This window comes from Opisthocomus hoazin, chromosome Z (genome assembly GCF_030867145.1).
Source record: "Opisthocomus hoazin isolate bOpiHoa1 chromosome Z, bOpiHoa1.hap1, whole genome shotgun sequence".
Taxonomy (NCBI): Eukaryota; Metazoa; Chordata; class Aves; order Opisthocomiformes; family Opisthocomidae; genus Opisthocomus; species Opisthocomus hoazin.
This window is the reverse complement of record NC_134454.1, coordinates 21106465-21125060: the sequence shown is the minus strand read 5'-3', so window position 1 is coordinate 21125060 and position 18596 is coordinate 21106465. Positions and strand designations below refer to the sequence as shown.

Here is an 18596-nt window from a genome sequence, read left to right as displayed (position 1 = left end):
AGCCTGTTTACAGGGTTAATTCTGATTAATGATGATGGGGAAATACCTGCTTAAATTCTCTGTACACAGGTACTATTAAAAGGCACCCTGAAATATGAACACCTGGCTAACAAAGAACTGAAAAGTGACAGAAGACTATTTCAGTGTGCATTAAGTGCAAAATTGTGTGCTTTTTCACCTTCCTTTAGCTGCTGCAAGAAACAGTTAAATGGAAACCGAAAAGGGGTAATTCTTAGCATATATGTTTCAAATACTGCATGTTCTAGCATGTAGAGGTATTACATGTATGTATGTATTTTAGCAAAATAATACCAGCAATAGTTCTCGTAATTTATTTCTAACACACAACACTTTCGTTACGTTAGGCAGTCTTTCAGCACTGAAGATTTTCCCATGTGTTATGGTTTGGCTGCGGCCGGCAACAAAACTGCCACGCGGCCGCCCCTCCCCCTGCTGCGGTGCGGAGGAGAATGGAAAGAAACAGGCAGAAAACTGGTAGGTCGGGATAAGGGCAGTTTAACAGAACAGCAAACAAAGGGAACAGGAACAACAACGATACAGATAAGGAGAAAACAACACAAACCGCAGAACAGAGCCGCTGTCACCGACCACCGCTGCCGCACGCTCCCGAGCGGCGAGTGAGTTCCCGCCGCCCAGCTCCCCCCGACTGGAACCTAGCATGACAGCACATGGTATGGAATACCCTGCTTTGTTTGGTCAAGTGGGGTAAGCCCGCCCAGCTGTGTCCCTTCCTGGATTCTGGTGAAAATTAACTCTGTCCTGCCCGAACCCAGGACATTATCCACCCCTTATTCCATACCATCTACGTCATGCCCAGGTCCCCCATTATCCAGCTGATCACCACCACTTCTCCTGTCTCCAGATATCATTCCCTTAGTCTATGGATCATCACTCTAAAGTGTCTGTTGAGTTCATTTAATCCATGACTTCGGGCTCCATCTGTCATAATGGTCTTCCATGGCAGGGGAGGTGATGTGTGGTGATGGGCGGTCACTTGCTGCATCCGGAGCTCACGGCTGATGTATCTGATGCGGCCCATGCCCATAGTCTGCAGGAGATGAGGATCTTGATGAAGTTGCTGGGTGCCAGTTGTTGAAAACTAGGTCCAGATCCATCATCGCTGTGCTCTGCTAGGTTTTCATCAAAAAGTCCATCCTTCTTTACTCTGGACGATTCTTACTATGTTACTACTGGTATAACATATAACAATTATAACAGTGATAACAGAGAGTGACAGGGTTATTTAACAATTAACTTTATACAATTTATTTATGGACTATTGTCACCCAAAATCAAATCCCCATGAGGTACACATCGGACTTCCCCATCCTTCCGCATTACCCACCAGGTATACCCAGGTCCTTGAGCAAAAGGAATCCCACAGACGGGCTTGCCTTTGCCCGAGGCAGGACTAACCCAGACTGTCTTCCCTAACATTTTCCGCATGTGCACTACAGGGACTTTCTCCCCTTCTATGGGGCGCTGAGGTTTTGACTGGGCAGGGCCAGCCCAGTAGGTGAATCCTCTGGTGTTAACCAACCAGGTGCCCTTTGCTAAATGAGTATCCCAATTTTTAAGAGTCCCATCCCCAATTGCTCTCCAAGTGGTTTTTAGCAGCGCATTTTACCGCTCGATCTTTCCAGAGTCTGGTGCTTGGTAGGGCATGTGATACACCCACTCGATGCCGTGTTCTTTGGCCCAGGTGTCTATGAGGCTGTTAAGAAAGTGAGTCCCGTTGTCCGACTCAATTTTTTCGGGAGGTCCATGTCACCACAGAGCTTGTTTTTCAAGATCCAGGATGGTATTCCGGGCAGTAGCATGGGGCACGGATAGGTTTCCAGCCATCCGGTAGTGGCCTCCACCATTGTGAGCACATAGCGCTTGCCTTGGTGGGTTTGTGGCAGTGTGATGTAGTCAATCTGCCAAGCCTCCCCATATTTATATTTTAGTCATCGTCCTCCATACCACTGAGGCTTTACCCACTTGGCTTGCTTGATTGCAGCGCATGTCTCACATTCATGGATAACCTGTGCGATGGTGTCCATGGTCAAGTCCACCCCTCGGTCACAAGCCCATCGGTAGGTCGCGTCTCTTCCTTGGTGGCCCGAGGTGTCATAGGCCCACCGAGTTATAAGGAGTTCACCCTTATGTTGCCAGTCCAGATCCACCTGAACCAATGCAGTCTTGGCAGCCTGATCCACCTGGTGGTTTTCTTGATGTTCCTCAGTGGCCCATGGAGAAGAATACATTAGCGATGTCAGTTGTAGCATAACAGTTGGCTGCCTTTGACTCCAGCTGATATTGAAGTACTAGCGTGTCTGGCACGGCAACACTCAGCGGTGGTGTGACTTCATTCAGGTCACGGTAGTCTATTGTCAGTCTCCACTCTCCAGTAGATTTTCTCACTGGACTTATGGGGCTATTGAAGGGTGAGTGAGTTTTGCTGATCACTCTTTGACTCTCCAGGTGGCGGATCAGCTGATGAATGGGGAGAAGGGAGTCTTGGTTAGTGTGATATCGTCTCCGGTGCACCGTTGTGGTCACGATTGGCACCTGCTGTTCTTCCACCCTCAGCAACCCCACAATGGAAGGATCCTCCTAGAGACCAGGCAAAATGGACAGCTCTTTAATTTCTTCCATCTCCAAAACAGCTATGCCAAAAGCCCATCGATACCCCTTTGGGTCTTTGAAATACCCTCTCCTAAGATAGTCTGTGCACCAGTGTCCACTAGAGCTTTATATTCCTGTGGATCTGATGTGCCAGGCCACCGAATTCACACTGTCTAATAAATGCGGTTGTCCCTTTCCTCCACGTGGCTGGAGGCAGGGCACCTCTAATCCTGGTCAGAGAATTTGCTGCTCACTTGCTGTAAGAATGACTCGGAGGTCCCTTCAAGAGGATCAGAATCAAGATCAAACTGTCTACCTGGTCTGGAGAGCTGGCTGCTTGAAACTGGAGCAGCATTTTTCCTAACAGAATCCCCTTTGGTGATTGTTTTACCTCGCAACTCACGCACTCGTGCTTCTAGATTTGAGGTGGGTTTTCCATCTCACTTCCTCATGTCCTCTCCGCGGTCACACAGGTAGAACCACAGGGTGCCCCGTGGTGTGTAGCCTCTGTATTCCCTCTCCTGAGCAGAGAAACGCTTGCCCCTAATAGCTGAGACACTGGCCCATACAGGTGGGGAGTAGGACATATTCTCTTTGATTTGCCGCACCTCTCGGGTCAGTTTCTCCACAGCTGAGACGAGGGAGGAAGAGAGACTTTCCTTGTATTGCCGGAGTCTGACAGCCACCTCATCCACTGTTGGTGTCTCTTTACCTTTCCAGTTTACTACTGCCAGTGAACTGGCATGTGAGGATGGTGCGCTCCGCACAAACTTCCTCCACGTAGATGTCGTGCACTGGACTTCATCTGGGTCTGTGTGTAACTGGTCATTGTCTGGTTCATAGTAAACCAGCTCCCGCACAGCTAATTCCCTCAAGTACTGAATATCCCTTTCCATATTGGTCCACTTGCCAGGGTAGCATACAAAATCGTCACTGAAGGGGTACCTCTCCCTCATGCCTGACAGAAGTCTCCTCCAGAGGCTGAGGACTTGTTCCTTTTTCCCAATGGCCTTGTCAATGCCCCCTTCCCTGACCAGGGATCCCAGCTGCTTGGCTTCCTTGCCCTCTAATTGCAAGCTGCTGGCCCCATTATCCCAGCACTGCAGCAGCCAAGTGACAATGTGCTCACCTGGGTGGCGGCTGAAATCTTTCCGCATGTCTCGCAGCTGGCTCAGGGACAGGGACCAGGTGATGATCTCTGTCTCTATCTCCCGCGATGACCCTGGCTTATTGTCATCCCTCCCGGAGCGATCTGCTCTCTTTGTGTCTTTCTTTAGTTTTACAGGGGCGACTGCTACCGGCACAGGTTGGTCATTGGGCTCAGCCGTGATGCCTGCGGCTGGAGCTGGAGCTGCAGAAACTGCCGTGCCCGCCAGGGAAGCCAGGATAACGACAGTGGCTGCAGCAGTGGTGGTGCCGGTTGGGGTGGCAGTGACTGCCTGCTGGTCTGGAGGGGCTGCAGGGCTGGCTGAGGGGGCAGCGACGGTTGCAGCACTTGCCACTTCATTTCCCCCCCTTTCCCCTTTAGGGCACTGAATCAGGTTGAACAGGGCAGCTCAGTAGGCATGGACCAGACCCCAGCACGTTGCAGTGATTTGTGTCTCTCTGGAGTTCCCAGGGTGGCAGCACACGTTTTGCAGATATTTTACTAGTTTGTCGGGATTCTGTAATTGCTCAGGGGTGAGTTTAAAAAACATCGGGGGTGCCTACTGCTCTAGACACCAGCCCATGCAGTCCCACACACCCAGCCACTCACAGCTCTCCAGCGCCGGGGCAGGCCTCTGCACAATGTTCTTAACGACTCGTTTAACCCTAAACAGAACCTGAAACCCATTCAGGGGGCAGAACAAAAGGAGAGTGCTGCCCTGAGCATCCCACGGGTACTCGAAATTCTCAAAAGCCATTAGGACCAGCCTGAAGGAGAGAGGAGGGGTGAAAGAGTAGGGGAAGGTATCCCCTCCGGTTTTCCCCACAGATTGGGTTTGATTATTAACAAATTCTAAGAGATAGGATCCGAGGTACAGGAAATGACCGCAGTGTCGCATGCAAATACAAGCCTAATTTCATGCACAGTGATGTTATCATGTCATAAGTCGATATCATACAGTACAGCAGAATCGTCATCCTGATCTTTTTCCCAGCAATGATGAACAGCACAGCAATGTACACATAGTGCAAGCAAGGGTTCAAATACCACAGCCATTTGATCAAAGTCAGAAACATTTTTACTGGCAAACATTTAAATAACACAGTAAATGTGTTTAATAAAATTTTAACAAAATCTAAGAAAGCTGTTTTAACACTTGCTGCTCAGCCCTGCCGTTATCCCCACTCCACGCTTGGGTGCCAAATTTAATGTTATGGTTTGGATGCGGCCGGCAACAAAAGCGCCACGCGGCCACCCCTCCTCAGGCCAGGGTGCAGAGGAGAATGGAAAGAAACAGGCAGAAACCAGTGGGTCGGGATAAGGGCAGTTTAACAGAACAGCAAACAAAGGGAACAGGAACAACAATGATACAGATAAGGAGAATACACAACACAAACCGCACAACCCACAGAGCCGCTCTCCTGGACCAGACCGGCACAGCGCGCTCCCGAGCAGCGAGTGAGTTCCCGCCACTCAGCCCCCCCACCGGAACCCAGCATAACGGCACATGGTATGGAATACCCGGCTCTGTTTGGCCAGGTGGGGTCAGCCCGCTCTGCTGTGTCCCTTTCTGATTCCAGTGAAAATTAACTCTCTCCTGGCCAAACCCAGAACACCATCCTTGCCTGCATTTATTTTGTAGATTAAGTATGAATTAAGTGACCACTTTAAGGTCTGTACAAAATCATTAATTAAGACTTAGAAAGCTTTGCCTTCACCTCTTCTAGCCAGTGAAGAACCAAGGGCTGCAAATGGTGTTCAAGCACAAATTTTGTTATGAGAGTGACTAACAAGAAGTCAAATAATTTTCTCCTGCTTTGGGCATTTTAGTGTACAATGGAAAGAATGCCTCTGTGGTTATATTTATGTGGATCTATTTTATGGCACACACTGGGAATTTAAGACAAGAACATAAAATTTGCTGGCAAGAATGGTAGAATCAGTGCACCGAGAAGGGGCACACCTGTGTGGATGAGCTGGTGTTGTGGGTTAACCCCTGTGTGCAGCTGAGAACCACAGAGCCACTCATTCACTACCCACACACCCCCATCCCCAGGGCTCTGGGGACAGAGGAAAGGAAGAATAAAATCAAGAAAACTTGGGGGTAAAGATAAATAATTCTAGTAACAAATGTAATAATAGCAGTAATAAAAATAATTCTTTAATAAGTGAAGGATAAGTGGAAGAAAAGAGAACAAAACAAGTGATGCAAAAGCTATCAATCACCGCTCATGGGTAGATCTACCACCAGCCAGTTCTTGAGCAAACGATGGCTAATCCTCCTGAACTCCTCTCTTTTCCCTTTTGTTGCTGACCATGACATTATATGGTTTAGAATACCTTTTTTGTTAGTTTGAGTCATCTGCTCTGTTGTGTCTTTTCCCAAACTATTGTACACACCCCATTTATTCACTATAAGCGCAGAGCGAGAAACAGAGAAGTCTCTGATGCTGTGCAAATGCTGTTCAGCAAAAGCTAGAATATTAGTGTGTTATCAGTACTGCTTAGGTTAAAATTTCCAACACATATGAACTCTATCCTAACCAGGTCCAGTACAGCTAGGGAGTTTCTGTCATAGGCCCTTCAGATACTTGCTCCTGTTTTGAAAGCTCTCGAAATTAAAATTGTACAGTTATGTGGGAAGAAGAGCTTCCCTCTCACCACCACCACACCCCACAGTGTACGTCTAACCTTGGTGGGTATTAAGAAACAACAACATAAAAAGTAATAATGGCATTTACTTAAAAATTGGATGTACTAACAGCCGTTAACAGTGGAATACATGCATGTGCCAACATCAGAAACAAGGGAAATTAAGACAATACATCTCAAAAAGTCTTGGTTTTTTTTTAAGTTAACTTCATGACATTTTGAAGCACACCTCATGATCTTCAAAAGTATTGAGTTTAAATTGCAGAGTTTTGCTCCCACAGAAATTGGAACAAAACTTTCTATTGATTTTAGTTCACCCTAAATCATCTACAGTTAAATAGCCATACTAGAATACAGGAAGATTACTTGGGAATATTTTGAAATGTACCTTATGACATTTCCTTCCAGTACAATAAGTAGAAAATTCATAGCAGGAAGTGTGAAATTTAGACCTTTTTGTACTACTGTATTTTGGAATTAAAACAAAGTCAGATGCAGCTTATAGAAGCTGAAATGAAAACTGCTATATGCAAGTTAGATGTTTTAGAATCATACTGCATTATAAGGCTACAGAAAATGAGCAGTATGATCAGACTTACTATTGTTACCATTTTGTAACAAAAGTTTATTTTTATTGACATATACTAACATATGGACCAGACATATGCAACTTTGGTAAAGCAGTATAAGCCACGCAGGTAAAAATCTAGAAAGAAGTCAGAACTCAAACTTTTTTTATATATTAATTTTGACTTTTCTTTTAATTTTATTTTCTAATGCTGAAAGTGACAGAGAACCAAATTTTAATTTGCTTTAAAAAATAAAATTTTCATCAGTGTAAAATATACTTATACTAGTGTACTCTAGGAAAAAAAAAAAAAAGAGGGGAAATGCAATATTTTAATATGCATGTGTGTTAGTGATTTAAAAGGCTTTTTGATCATAGATGCACCTATCCTGTCCATATTATTATTCAGAGGTCCAGGGTCATTTTTCAGATATATCACTGAACAAATAAAAGAAGAAGCTCTTTGTTCCAAGCAAGGCAGGAGATCTTCAAACCAGATTATTATTATTAATAATGTTAGTAGTAGTGAGACAGAATCTACACGCTTCTATGATATGTTGACTCTCCACAAGCTTTTATGAGGCTTAGGGCTACATATTTTTTTTCAGAACCATGTAATCACCATAATTTAACCATACTCTACAAAATGCATTCACATAGGGTCTGCATAAGATTTAATAGTCTAAATGGCTTATTAACTCATATTTCCAGCTGCGGCACATTTATGTTTTTAAACAAATAATGATAATTCTTTCTTAGTCTATTTTCCTGCTAATAGGAAGATTTTTCCGAGGTACAGTGGAAAGAAGTACTGCCTACAATACACAAAACTAAACCCCAACCTTTAGAAAATGCATTTTATCTACCTAGTGAGCAACAACTAACTTATTTACCTTTCTTGTGGGTAATATGTCGTCAGGGCATGTTTTAAAAGTCCTCATCCCTCGGCATGTTAGAGATATGGTTCTGTACACATCTATTTAAAGCATGTTTCCAGGGCAGTTCAAATCAGGAAAATTGTTAGTGATTGGTGTAGTGGTTAAGGAAAGACACTCCGGCTCATGAACATTTTACAGTTCCTGTATCTGCAGAAAAGAGATGTCAAATGGACAAATACACCATATTTACATCCCAGGGCACTCACTCCACTTACAAGAAATGAAGACTGGATTAACAGTCTGTATAAAAGCTCATGTAACGCTGTCTTCTGGCACTAGAAATTCCAAAGTTGGGGTCTTCATAGTTGCATAACTTATGGACGCCTATGAATTCCTGACTTTGCTACAAAATATTCACACTTCCTGTTCTAAACCTCTGAAAACAGAGGTCGTATACATAACAGGCAGTAGACCTTTGTTGTCGATGTTATCAAAATTTTCATTGGGAACAAAGGAACTTGAATTAGGAAATGGAAACGAAGATGAAAATCTAGTTTTTTACACTGCTCTGAGCTTATGAGGCATCAGTGGTCATATTTTGAGGACTCCAATACTCAGCATGCTTCAGAATTTTCTTCCAAGAGTGTTAGGAAAATTTGCTACATTTACTACATTTATTCATTGGTATTTATTTTTACCAGAGTAATGAAGTAGTCAAGAATTTGACTGATGAACAAGTCCTGTAATTCTGTACCTTTTACCCTTCCACAGTGCCATCTAAACACTCATGAATATTTTGTAATATTCTGTAATTCTGTACCTTTTAACCTTCCACAGTGCCATCTAAACACCCATGAATATTTTGGGAAAGGAGGGTTGAAGTATGTACCCAGTTACTCTAGGCCACAGGGAAAGGAGCTTATTTTAACACCAAGTCTGTTGATGCGGCCTACAGCTTTCCTGCACAGTCTAAACTTCTGTGTAGCCCATGACTCACACGAGGTGAACTGGCAGGGGTGGCTAGAGTGAGAGCAGAGTCAGGGCAGCTGCTGGCACCTTCAGCAATGGAGAGGAAGACAGAGCTGGGATTTAGCAGGGTCGGCATGGGGCACTGCCTGGGGATCACAGGATTGGTGACTTCAAGAGAAGGGCATTGAACTTGTCTGCTTTCAAAGTTCCTTTGGGGAGATGCTCCTATGTGAGGAGTGGCAATGGGACCAGAGATGTTACAGTTCGGGTTTTCAGTGTCAGCAGCTATTTAGCAGGTACAACATTAACTATATCTCATGCCAAGAAAGATTGATGCCAGGTATGTAACATGACTGATACCAGTGTTGCCTTTGCAGGAAGGTAGTCAGGAGGAATCTCAATTTCTTCTGCAGTCAAGGGCAGCAGGAAACAAAGAACAGGTCAGGTGGGGATGTGGGGTGTGAGGGAATTCAGAGCAAAACAATAAGTGGGATTTAAGCTACTGGACTGTTATCTGTTACAAGGATGCTACAAGGATCATCCTTATTCCATATTTCATTCCACTAAAGGGGTGTATAACATTCTTACATCTTTTCTTATACCACATCAGCTATATGTAGTGTTTAACAGCAAGGAGAAAAAAGCATGTGGATTTTTCAATTTTTCCTTTTCATATTTATATCTGATATTAAAAAAATATTACTATTTATAATGAAACAAACAAATCAAACTATGGAACAGATAAGTCAAAAAATATTCATTGCAAACCTATAATGACTTTTAATGTTAAAATTCAGCAGTGTACATAGGTTAAGAGCAGAGCATAGACCTCTTGGCAGAAGTGTTAAAATATTACCTCTATGTTCACCTTGCTTGTCAGTACCAGAACAACAGTCCAGGCATGGCGGTACCTAAATCTGGCATGTGCATATTTTTATTCAGAGAATTTTTTAATGTTTTATGTTTAATATGCTATAGACCTTGGTTCATAAAATTATAGAAAAATATTTCTATTCCTATACAAGTATATTAACATTCAGTGTGTTTAGAACTGATGTGTGATTTTAATATCACTGTTAGCTATGTTAAGTATGGGTTAGGAGGCAAATATGGAAGCTCAGAATTAAGAAGTATTACCCACAGCTTTGTTCTCACCCAGGATGGAACATTTTGTAAATATTACTAAGCCTCTTCCCTTGTGTAAGTATATTGACTGCATATGTGTAGCTCTTTATCTTTTTTGCAAATAAATCACATGTGCTGGAGAAATAGGAAGTGCAAAAGACCATCTAGGCATCATTGACTCACTCAAATCACAGAATCACAGAATAGTAGGGGTTGGAAGGGACCTCTGTGGGTCATCTAGTCCAACCCTCCTGCCGAAGCAGGGTCACCTACAGCAAGCTGCACAGGACCTCTCTGGCAGAGAGTTGTATAGCATACAGCATATTTATTTCAGTGTATATATGCCACTAGCCTGATACCTCAGAAAATGTACTCGGGAACTCTATAATAATTTTTAGTGTGTCAGTACTGAATTTTCATAAGAATTGTACTCCTCAATTAGCTGTTTTGTGCAAGTACGACTTTTTTACCTTTATATTTTCAAAGCCTCACAAAACAACCCTCAGCAATAAAGGTGTGTGGTGTCAGAAGCTTGAGACTGATGGGAAATGAAAAGTGACTACTTAACACTCTGTCTAATCAGTCATTTGTTCTGGGAGGAAATGTAATTAGATTAGTATTAGATGGCCGTATTTGGACTTTGTTTAAACGCATATGAGCATCTCCATTTGCTGGAGGACCAGAGGGAAATAGAAATATAATTTTGCTATATTCACGTCTCCCCTATTGTTTAACTAGATGCTTTAGTTCCCTATGTTAGAAGTATACTTGGCCAAAATCACTGATAAGAACTTCCTGTGCAACACTGGATAAAACTGTGATAGAGTTAAAAAAAAAAATCTAAATTAAAGTATATTCTACTGGATTTGTTCACTTGGTGGAAGCTTAAAAATAGTCCTAAACCTAAAAATATTTCAGACTGTCTGACTATTCTTGTTGTTTGAATGAAAACAAAAACAAATTCTGAAAATACACAAAATCAGTAGTACAACGTGTGAAAAAATGCACTACAAATAAAATCACTGTAAGAAATAAAATGTAATTGCTTCTAGACCAAGACAAGCATTTGCTTGTCTGTGATTATCATTGTCATTAGTGTCAGAAATACATGCCAAGCAGACATGCCATAAGACTGTGGGACACATTTTCATTTATGACCTGACTGTTTTAAACATGCTGCTTTTGGGAAGCAAATCAGTTCTTGCCTTAACAGTGAGCAGAAAATTCGAATGAGGTGAAGGGAGGATAAGGCAAATGAATTTGGCTTCTGCACAGCGCAATGAGATACGGTGGGCCTCTGATCAACAATAAATCCAGGAAAGGTATCAAGTTCATTTAATTCATATTGATACTTGTCTTACTCAAGTTCTGTCTTGTGCAACTCTTTTTTGTAGTGTAAGATGGCCTAAATGCTGAAATATTGTGGTAACATCTTTGCACCAGAAGATAGAATAGATTCATGCCAGGACTTTCTTTTCCCAGTGTGGGACAAAAAGCCGGTCCTAGATTGTCAGTACTGCTGCTTTCACAACAGTTTTTACCAGGACAACCTGTTTATTGTCTGCAAGGATCAATGAATTAGGTCATAAGATTTCTTGAAAATATGGCCCTCTTACTTTATTGACTTTATGAATCAGATATAAAAGTGTAATTCAATGATTAGAGCACAACTGGTATAAACAAATTAGCACTCCACAACAGAGGAAGAAGGTAGCAAAGAGATTGATCCTTGATTGATTGTTCAACATCATGAGGTTCAACAAGGCCAAGTGCAAGGTCCTGCACTTGGGTTGGGGCAACCCCTGAAATCAATACTGACTGGGGGATGAAGAGATTAAAAGCAGCCCTGAGGAGAAGGGCTTGGGGGTACTGATGGATAAAAAGCTGGACATGAGCTGACAATGTGCACTCGCAGCCCAGAAGGCCAAATGTGTCCTAGGCTGCATCAAAAGTAGAATGGCCAGCAGGTGGAGGGAAGGGATTCTGCCCCTCTGCTCTGGTGAGACCTCACCTGGATTCCTGCACCCAGCTGTGGATCCCTCAGCACAAGAAGGACATGGACCTGTTGGAGTGAGTCCAGAGGAGGGCGACAAAAATGATCCAAGGGCTAGAGCACCGCTTCTACAAGGACAAGCCGAGAGATTTGGTGTTGTTCAGCCTGAAGAAGACAAGGCTCCAGTGAGATCTTTTTGCTGCCTTTCAGCTATTAAAGGGGGCTTGTAAGAAAGATGGGGACAAACTTTTGTCAGGGCCTGTAGTAACAGGACAAGGGGTAATGGTTTTAAACTAAAAGACGGCAGATTTTTTCTGGTTATAAGGAAGAAACTTTGTACAACAAGGGTGGTGAAACACTGGAATGGGTTGTCCAGAGAGTTAAAGATGTCCCTGCTCACTGGGTGAGTTTGGGCTAGATGCCTTCTAAATGTCCCTTCCAACCCAAAGCATTCTACGGTTCTACGATTCTATGATTCTAAATTCTGATTTGGCCTGATGATACTCTTTTATGACGTGAGAGCCACCAAAGACTATCTATAACTGATAAACAGGCCAGAAAACATAATTCAGTAAGCTAAGAATGAAATACGACATAATTGTATTTTTACCTTACTATTAGAAATTATTAAGAACAATAATTTCAGTCACATATTAAATATTGTAATCTAAAACATCATTAAAGGAGATTGTTTTCACTTTGCTGACTGAAATTGTTCTCACAGAGGATTCTGCCTAAGAGCAGTAACATAGTGCAAAACCAGCCAGAAGGAAGTTGGGAAAGATTAGAATAAAATACTTTCTTCCACAGAGTTTTTTATATTAGTAGCTCCATTGGTTTTACAGTAATAAAACCTTAATATATGACTTTTATAATTTGCTAAATTAACAGCATAAGGAGGTTAATACTCTTGGAGCACAGGTTTCAGAGCAGTAATACTTCAGCTGCTTTGCATTCTTATTTGACAATAGATACTAATAAAACACATCTTTCTGAGGAGCACCTCAGGAAAAATACTTTCTATAGTCATTGTCAAAATGCAACGCATGTCAGGATTGTAAATCCTGGTAGTCTTGCATTTTTGATCGTTAAATTACCCTATCTTTCATAATTTGTTTGAAGCCTGGAAATCCTGGAGTTTTACTCTCTATTGCTTTGCACATAACACAGTTGGAGGCATCCTGTTTCGGAGCAGTAGAATACTGTCCTTCACAGTCACAGGGCTTGAATATGTTCTGACTTGGCTTAAACTTTGGCAAGGAGATTCTTCTGCAACATGCAGAATAATAAATGTTGGCCTTTTAGATGTTACTGTTATAGAGTTAAAAATAACTTACACAAAAAAGACAGGAAAGGTAGAAATATATTAAGTCTGTCCCTCATCCAACACTAAAACACTCCTGAGTAGTTCTGTCAAGGCAAAAGATAAACCAGTGTTTTTAGTGCAAGATACCATTTAACTGAAGGCATGAATCCAAGCGGAGAGAGAGATTTCACTTCTCTACGTGTATCTTGATCAACAGGCAAATTTACAAGAAGTGTGAATCCATAATGGAAACAAAGTCTAGACTTTCACAATAGAATTTGATGGAAAGTGAGGCAGAGAGTACTGCATATTCTTTTCAGGATACATATCCAGTGGGGGGCTTCAAACACAAACTCGTACAGGAAAAGGAAGTTTTATTCCCATAGTTAGCTACCTCAATGTCAGAGGATTCACAAGGCACAGTGATGACACTAAGAAAAGCAAATAAATCCTGCTTATAAGACTAACAGAGAAAATTAGCAAAAAAAAATTCTCCATTCCAGAACAGGAAATCTGCGAAAAAATGTCATATCTGCTCCTCTGTGAGAGTTTTTAATAGTTGCTTTCATAACCTCCCAGCAAATGAAAGAGAGGAAATAAGATTAGGACTCCCTCCTTCTTGAGAAAATATGGTATATGGGTGTTCTGAGATCTGGCCACAGACCACACTCCCCTGAAAGATCTAGGGCAGCTCACTGAGCTAGTGAAGAGCTCTGCACTCAAATTCTTAGATAGACCTTGCAGAATGCCTCCTTTTCAAAAAATCTGTTCTTTGTTTCATTTGAGACTCAATATGGTAATAAGTGGTTCACTCGTTATTTCAGGAGACTTTAGCTAGGAAGTTTAATTAGTCCTATTCCTTTAGGGAACAATAACAGAATGTTTCCTATCCCTTGAAAAGTTGTATCAAATATATAGCCTATGCAAGCTAATAAAATGGCCCAGCCAGCCTGGAATGACTTGTTAAAGTAGAAAGATACACAGTGCTCAATAAGCTAAACAATAAATACTCTTTTTAAAAAGTGATGAAAGGAAACAAAAAGCATTAAATGACATGCATGAAATCAGACTGTACGATATTGTAGATCCTCAACCATTTTCTAATTGAACGTGAAGCACCATTTTCTCATTGGTATATTTTCCTAGCAGGGAAAAGTGTATAGTATTACAGAGCTTTGAGTATTATGTGCTCCCAGTTCCTCCCCAGCATTTGTCTTCAGCACACACAGAAAAATTGGAGTGTAGACTGAATTTCTGTTCTGCTGATGACAAGGAAAACTACTTCTTCCACTTGAGCTCGCTATTTCTTAACTAACATCAAGCGTAAAGTTCGCTATTGCTGCCTCTGGTGCTATCTTCCATTCTTCACAATTTTATTCATTTCTTGCCATGTACCATCATGAATGTCTAGAATCTTCACTTCATTCCCCTTCCCGGATTTCATGGAAATTAGTATAGTCATTCTTACCTTTCCAGGTGTGTTTCCACATAGCTGCTAACAAAAACTTTCTGCTTTCAGTAATACCATCTGCCTTTAGTTATTCCTTCCAAAGCCTTCTTCAAAGGGAAACACTTGAGACATTGTAGCACCTGGAATGTTGTTGTCTTGTCCATATTATTTCCAGGGAGCAGCAAGGGTAGGCACAGCACTGCAAAAGAAGGTGAGATGAGGGGAGGCGCAGGCAGCAGAGATCCCCTGTGCCTGCCCAGGGCCAGCCCAGCAGGTCTCCAACAGTGGACAGGGTCACCGGGAGCCCAGCAACCACCAGATATGTTCACATCGATGAGGCAGGTTCAAGACCCAGATGGGAGGTCAAGTCCCCTGGCCAGCATCCACGTCCTGGCAAATCATTACTGAGGAACCTATTCAAATGGGATTTCCTCTGAATTTTGTTATTTCAGCACATTTAGTTAGGAGTTGATTCTGTATTTTGAGTCAGATGGAAAAAAGATGAAGCAAGAAAATTTTCTTTGGTATGGGATTTGGACAGCTGGGCTGTTATTCTTTCGCTCATGCTGTCTGGCTCAAATCCTGTACATGTATTTGTGTTAACTGAATGAGAATAATCCCTGTTTAAAAGAAGACTTCTTCAAAACTTAAAAAAAAAGGTGTTAACTTAGTTACTGGAGATCCTTAAAGGAGTGTTGGAAAGCAAACTCAAGGAGTTTCCAAAATAAACAAATTAAACACAAAATGTGTCGGGGGTGGAGAGGTTAAAGATATAGTTTACTGAGATCATTGAGATATTCAATGTTCTGTGTGGTTTCACTCACAGCACTATTAGAGGTTACAGACAAATATTTGGAGTGCGTTAGCATGACTTCTTGCTTTCGATGCAGGTATTCTGTTTCCTCCATTTTCTCCATTTCATCACCTTCCACACCACTTGGGAAGCCCAAATCTAGTAAGTGAATTTCCTTTTCCTGTTTCCCATTTTAGTTATAGAGGGCAGTAACAAAATCATCTGAGCTGGAAACATTTTTCTCTCACACTCAATTTTTTTCTAGTCAGCAAGCTAGTTGCCTGGTCTTTTGATTTACTTAATCACTTTCTACATATTTCTGAACTTTTCTGAAAATGTTGGGTCTCGAGTTTATTTGTGACTTAAGAGTAAGCTGTTGACCTCTTGTGGCAATGAAATCTGACCATCTTAAAACAAAGGAATTTTGGCTAACAGAAAAATGAATTAGCTTGCACTTTGGTTTCCTCTGTCTCGAAGGGAATACATTTTTTTTTGCTTTATTTTTTAATAATTCCTCTGAGAAAATGGAGATATTTTTCTTCTCTGTAGTGGCAGTAATCAGTCAAAAAATAAGAAGAAATTACTACAGCTATGTGTTTGCACAGACTTGTCAGGTTCAGAGTTTCTAAAATGTGTATTCTTGAGGTTAAGCTCTCCAGGCACATATCTAGAGTTTCTAAGTTTCATTTGAATTTAGGAAATCTGGGCCAAGGCATTTCAAATTTGGGTTTTACCCTATTCTCTAGACTAAAATTAAACTTATTCCATAAGAAATAGGAAGAAAAACAGAAAAAATTTTCCCTAATAGTCCACATGACTTGTCTTGGATTGCTGGGACCAGAGCAGTTTCAGCTGTCTGAGGAGAGGCAAAACCTAAAAGAAGGGAAGTAGCAGCCTAAATCAGTTCCCATAACATGTCTTTACTTTTCCTCCTTTGTTAAAGCAGATTTTGTTGCTTCCTTAAAATGTTTGGCATTATTCTTCTTACTTTGAGGAATGGCTTATGAAGTCAACTTTAAGAATACAACTCTGCTCGATTTTCAGAGGGCAGGAGAGTGCCTACTCAAAAGCCAGAAAAGCAAAAGATCTCTCCAGGATGGTTCTTGACGGAAGGAAAAGAAGCGAGGTGGGGGTCAGTCTGTTTTCCCAAGTAAGAACTGATGGGATGAGAAGAAATGGCCTCACGTTGTGCTGGGGGAGGTTTAGGTTGGATAATAGGAAAAATTTCATTCCTGAAAGAGTGGTCAGACATTGGAACAGGCTGCCTGGGGAAGTGGTGGAGTCCCCATCCCTGGAGGTGTTCAAAAAATCTGTAGATGTGGCGCTTTGGGACATGGTTTAACAAGCATGGTGGTGTTGTTGTGACAGTTGGACTTGATGATCTTAGAGGTCTTTTCCAACCTATGATTCTGTGATTCTGCAATTCTGTGTAACTGTTGACCATTACATCACTATTGTATGACTGCTTCATAGATAGTGTCCTCTATCCGCTTTGTTGCAAAATCTCTTGCAAAGGGTTCTTGATGAACTGAAAGAAAGGGGAAGAGGTTGTAGCTGTGCCTTGTATCCTCTTAGTCCTTTTCTAGAAGGTAGCAGGGAATGAAAATTTTACTCCTACACTATCCTTTGTATGATACGCAGCATCATAAAGTGGGGTGTATTTATTTTGTGTTAAGCAGAGTTTTTCTGTTACTGTTTGTCTAAAGTACACGGTATATGAACAGTAGTTTCTACAGAATGCAATACTAACCAGAAGTGACAACCGTCTGCTGTCCCACGCCAGCACAAATTGTGCACTTTCGTAGCACTGTGGAAATGAATGCATATCACTGTTGCAACAACACATGCTACCAAGGGTAAATTTCCAAGGCACCTGTCTGAACTCAATGCTTCTTAGCACCCCTTGCTTTTTCTCATGAATTCTAGTGCCAAAATTGAGGAGCTGCAGAGTTGTAGTCATATTTGGGAGCAGATGGTCAAACCCACTGCTGTGTCCAAGTAGGCTGGTGGGCATAGTTATCTGTTGTGTTTAGAGATATGATAGTAAGCCAAGCATCTCTTTTTACTCACCACCTAGGGATATGCTCTCAAGTAAAGAGAGATCCCCCTCTGACTAGACTAGTTTCCAGATATAAAAACGTTCACTGAATGTTTGCTGAATTGTGTTTGTCCCTAGAAATAATACTGTTTAATAGCATCATTTTCACAGCCACTTTTTAAAGTGCATTCCTAAAAAGATGTAAAGTGTAAATACGTAAGCTTCATAATAGCACCATGCTGTATTTTGAATGTTTAACAAGTTTTGTCTGAGAAGAGACACTGTGACCCCTGTTACATGACATAACTGGACATCTGCTTGCTAGGCCAGCTGACTCAATTAATTCTAAAGGTGGTTCCTGGTAGGGAAGAGGAAACTACCCTTGGCAATTTCCTGATGAACGTATCCAAGTGGGTATTCCCAACTTCTGTGTAACATATGGCCAAAATAAAATTTCATTTTCTAAAACAGGGTTCATTATTTTTTTGAATGCTTTCCAGCCTCACAAATGTTACCATTTCCAGATCTAATCAATTCAGACCAGAAAAGCAGTGTGCTTGATCTCAACTTGTAGATGACATAATGGCTTGTCCAGTCAACAAGTTGATAACTGGTGTTTACCTAATTCTATCCATAGAAACTGTGCATCATAAAACAGCAAATTTTGCCTCCGTTACACAACACAAAATTCTAGTAGCATTTCTGCTGTTCTTCAAAACCGAACACACTTATTCTGGAAGACATAACTCAGTACTACAGCAGTAAGTCTCAATAGGCAGATATCACTCTGTAAATGCTCCCTGAAAATACACTAACTTGGAGGAAATGGTGGTATCATTTAATCAGCCTTTGTGCGGTTCAGAAGGAACTTATCTACAAAAAAGTTTCTTAAGACTTTAAAATCAAATCTCAGCATAATTATTTTCAGATAGCTTAGGACTGAAATGTTTTGTTTTAAAAATAGCTTTATCTAAGACAGTTTGTTTAAGGTAAGATCAGGCCACAGCTGGAAGTCATAGCCTGTTAAATGGATTTCAGCTACTGTT

The 18596-nt window shown here is 41.6% G+C and overlaps 1 protein-coding gene across 36 annotated transcripts in view; it reads left to right on the top strand.

Annotated features, from left to right (window-relative positions):
• PTPRD (protein tyrosine phosphatase receptor type D) overlaps positions 1–18596 on the top strand; it is a 1391241-nt gene that overhangs the window by 856520 nt on the left and 516125 nt on the right. Inside the window, exon 1 of one of the 36 annotated variants that reach the window (XM_075446994.1) lies at positions 15639–15674. The exons of the other annotated variants lie outside the window; for them this stretch is intronic. The gene's annotated coding sequence lies outside the window, so the exon portion shown is untranslated. Of the gene's footprint in view, positions 1–15638; positions 15675–18596 lie in introns of those variants that run through there. 36 annotated transcript variants of the gene reach the window in all.